Source organism: Gossypium hirsutum, chromosome A02 (genome assembly GCF_007990345.1).
Source record: "Gossypium hirsutum isolate 1008001.06 chromosome A02, Gossypium_hirsutum_v2.1, whole genome shotgun sequence".
In the NCBI taxonomy this organism is placed as follows: domain Eukaryota; kingdom Viridiplantae; phylum Streptophyta; class Magnoliopsida; order Malvales; family Malvaceae; genus Gossypium; species Gossypium hirsutum.
Genome location: NC_053425.1, coordinates 29,054,651 through 29,059,165, shown reverse-complemented (window position 1 = coordinate 29,059,165; position 4,515 = coordinate 29,054,651). Strand labels below are relative to the sequence as shown.

The window sequence follows — 4,515 nt, the reverse complement described above, 5'->3', positions numbered from 1 at the left end:
GAGCGTCCACTTCATGTATTCTAGTGACTCGTCTTCCTAACACGGCTCAATTGGTTGGCCATTGATAATTGTTACTGGCGATCCTCTCAATGATTTCGTAAGCCTCATTAGAAGACTTAGAAAGGATAGTACTGTTAGCAGAAACATCCACTACCATTCTCGTGTGAGCATTGAGACCATAATAAAATGTCTCAAGTTAAATGTAATGTGGGATTCCATAGTGAGGGCATTTTCGTAATAGTTATTTGTATCGTTCCCATGCCTCATACAAGGACTCATCATCCATTTGTTGGAAGGCAGTGATCTTGTTCCTCAACTAAGCATTCTTGCTTAGCGGGAAATACTTCATGAGGAATCTTTCGGCTAACTCTTGCCATGTAGAAATTGAGTTTCGTGGCAATGAATTCAACTAGGCTCAAGCTCTGTCCCTTAGTGAGTACGAAAACAACTTCAATCATAATGCATCTTCTGGAACTCCAGCTAATTGTTGAAGATGAGGATCTTTAGTAGGCATTCCACTGAATTGGCCCACCGTCTGAAGCATCTGAAATATGACTGGCTTTAGCTCGAATTGTTGTGCCTCAATTTCAATTCTCCTAATGCCCGGATTAGGATCATTAAATACTGGCACATCATATTGTCTTAAGGCTCTATCCCTATCGTCAGCAATAAGGATATGAATTTGAGCAAGGTTTGCTCCGTTTCCTTGATTCATAATCTCGAAATTCATTCCTTCAGTCCTTCTTTGATTCGCTTGTCTTCTTCGCTGTCAAAAGGTTCGTTCTATCTTAGGGTCTACAGGAAGTAAGTCAATAATCTGGTAAATACTCATAAACACCTGAAATAATCACAAGAAAAAAAAATTAAGTAAAAATTTAAACAGGAAAATAAACCAAAATGTAAAACTAACAAATTTACAAATAATGGCTTTTTTTTAAAACAATCCCCGGCAATGGCGCCAAAAACTTAGAACGACAGAAATGTACAAGTGTACACAATTGCAACAAGTAATAAAGTGACAAGTAAATGTCGAGTTATCGTACCCACAGGGACTGTAAAAAGAATTATTTATGAAATTAATTGTAAAACACTTTGATGAGGTAAAAATAATTTGGTTTTAAAAAAGGTGGTCAAAACTTGTTTAAAAACTAAGTAAATAATTAAAAATAAAACAAAGGAGTTCTAATGCACGATTTCAAATAAGATTTAATCAAGGTAACATACTTGTGTTGGATTAATTATATTTCGTGAACTCAAAATTATTAAACTCATGTTTGCACTGTTACAAATAAATTCACAGCAACCCGGTAATTTGCTAACTTATGAACAAACTTACATACAAAAATCCATTCATCTCTTGACATATCCCTATGTCAATTCAATCGACTAAATAGATTCTAGTAAGCAAACATGTTATTGCACATACATACTCATTAAACTGAACTAATCTCTTGCATATCCCTATGTCAATTCAAACGATTAATTAAATCTAATCAGCATATAAAAGACTATGTGAGGTAACAAGGCATCCCTACCTTGAAACAGTTTAATCACAATAATCTAGCAAGTTATGCAGGGCAATAATATCGCCAGGTACATTGCTAATTTAACCTTCAGCTACCTTAGAAGAATAAACATGCATTGATTAAGTACTGTGTCAATTAATTACAGTTGCAATCTGTTTAAATAATTAATTCATTAGCTACCTCCTAGTCGTAACGCAAGAATAACTTAGGTATGATTGTACTTAACCAAGCAATTTACCGAGGCCTATAACAGCATAACCATCATTTTAACAATTCAAGTAGGTAGAATGCAGTCAACCCAACACAAACTTAATTTAAGCTAAATTGATTAAAATAACCATTTCGATAGCATAAATATTCATAAGCATATTCGTCAAAACAACAACTAAACTTAAATAGATAGGGAACAAGAAGCGAATCCAGTGTTTCTCCTTAGCTTGACTAGTTGTTCTGTTCTTCATTCTTCATTGCCCTCAGCTATCAAGGTGGCTTATGAACACCTAATTACTGCTCCAAAATGGCTAATAAGAGCCTCTTTTCCAAGAGAAGAAATCGACACTTGAACAAGAGGGAAATGGGATGGAAAAATGAGAGAAAAGTGAGAGAGGGAATGAGAGAATGTTGTGGAATGAGGGATTTCTTGAATGATCAGCAAGGGGTGGCTTTTATAGCTGAGTATGGCAGCTAAAAATAGCAAAAACAATCAGCCTAAGAGACCTCCCTTAGCCGGCCACACACATGGAAAAGTTGAGAGTTTCAACTTTGCTATTTTAGGCTTGGGGCAATTTCATAAAGCCACAATTAAAGGAGGGGTTTGAATGCATTTTGAAAGTTCTTCAAGGGCCTTTCTGCAAGCATATTTAATCAGCTAAAATTCTGATTTGGGTCAGCCTATGGATGGTTCTGGGCTTCCATTTAGTGGCTGTTTTGGTTCACTCAATATGGTTTGATCGGTGCGATTCAACTGGACCCTTTCTCCATAATTAATTAAAAATAATTTATTTAACCCAAATTAAATGGGGAATAAATTAAAATTAATTAAATTATGAATTAATACACATTTCTGGACTGACTTAGACTGGAAATTAATGTGCCTCGAAACTTCAAATTGCTTCTCAGTTTTGTGCTTTCAACAGTGTCAGCCGAGCCTATTTTCGCGCGAATCTGTCGAAAATAGTCAAAATTAAGTATAAATTTAACTAAATTCACCATGTTTATATTTTTAACACGATTTAATTATTTTATAATATTTAATTATTTTTCAACAAGAATTTAACCGGATTTGCATGAATTTAAGTAAAAATGGTATGAAAATTATATAAATTTTTGTGTTTCCAATTGACTAGAGACAAGGTTTAATCTTCCAAAAACAAAACTTTTGCATATGCCAAGGCTTGAACCCAAGACTTCTCAGACACTTCCCAGAACACTTAACCACTAAAGCAGATACACAGTTGTGTCACAAACATACAAAAACAATTACTTAGTATTTTGGGGCGTTACATCAACTTCGACGATGTTAGGCTCTAATGTCTTTCCGCTCTTCAATGCCAACGCTTTACAATGCTCCTTCCCAGGATTCCTTGGATTCTTCGTGTCACTAGGTAAAGCACCTTGTGGACGGTTTCTAAGTTCAGTAGCAAGTTGATGCATTGACTCTCCAAATTCCTTAGAGTGGCATCATTTTTTGCCATATATGCCTTCAATAGGTTCTCTAGACTATTGGAAGGTACAACTTGAGTTTGTTTTTGAACTTGTTGGGGAAAAACAAGTGGTTGGGGCAGTCTAGGTTGTGCATATGGTTCCAGCCTCATAGGTACTCCAGGAAAAATTCGGGTGGTTTTGCCACGATGGTTCCACCCCAATAATACACAGATTCTGGGTTTGATGGACATTCTTTGAACAAATGTCCTTCCCCACAATAGACATATGCTATAATTTCAAATTGATTCAGTGGCTGTGCTGCAAAACTATTAAACCTATTAATGATAAAATTTTTAAGCATTGAGGATATTAAGGATACCTGAGATGCAAGTGAAGTGAGCATTCACTTTATGTACTCCAGCAACTCGTCTTCCTGACGCTGCTCAATTGGTTGGCCATTGATAACTTTTATTGGAAATCCTCTCAATGATTTCATAAGCCTCATTATAAGACTTAAAAATGATAGCATTGTTAGCAAAAGTGTCCACTACCATCCTCGTGTGAGCATTGAAACCATTATAAAATATCTCAAGTTGGATGCAATGAGGGGTTTCGTGATGAGGGCATTTTCGTAATATTTCTTTAAACATTTCCCATGCCTCATACAAGGTCTCGTCATCCATTTATTGGAAAGCAATGATCTCATTCCTCAACTTAGCATTCTTGCTAGGCAAGAAATAATTCATGAGGAATTTTTTTGCTAACTGTTGCCATGTGGAAATAGAATTTTGTGGTAATGAGTTCAACCAGGCCCGAGCTCTGTCACTTAGCGAGTATGGGAACAGATTTAATCAGAGTGCATCTTCAGGTACTCTGGCTAACTTGAAAAAATCGCTCACCTCCATAAACAGTCTTAAGTGAAGATGTGGATCTTCAGTAGGCATTCCACTGAATTGGCCCACTGTCTGAAGCATCTGGAACATGACTGGCTTCAGCTCGAACTGTTGTGCCTCAATTTTAGGTCTCCTAATACCCAAATTAAGATCATGAAACACTGACATGACATATTTTCATAGAGATCTATCCCTATCATCAGCAATAAGGATAGGATTTTGAGCAGGGTTTACTCCGTTTCCTTTATTCGAATTTTTGAAGTGCATCTCTTCGGTCCTTCTCTAACTTGCTTGTCTTCTTCGTTGTCGAAAAGTTCTTTCAATCTCAGGGTCTACGGGGAGCAAATTGATAATTCAATCAATACTCATAAACACTTGAAACAAACACAGAAAAAATTAATAAAGTTAAAATTGAACAGAAAAATAAACCAAAATGCAAGATTCACAAATAA

General features: G+C 36.0%; 2 non-coding genes across 2 annotated transcripts; both read left to right on the top strand.

Annotated features, from left to right (window-relative positions):
* The first annotated feature begins 212 nt into the window (after positions 1 to 212).
* Positions 213 to 318, top strand: LOC121217413 (small nucleolar RNA R71). The gene has a single exon (XR_005913518.1). It is a non-coding gene; the product is annotated as a small nucleolar RNA R71 (small nucleolar RNA).
* A 3,461-nt stretch (positions 319 to 3,779) lies between these two features.
* Positions 3,780 to 3,886, top strand: LOC121217028 (small nucleolar RNA R71). The gene has a single exon (XR_005913238.1). It is a non-coding gene; the product is annotated as a small nucleolar RNA R71 (small nucleolar RNA).
* Positions 3,887 to 4,515: the final 629 nt, after the last annotated feature.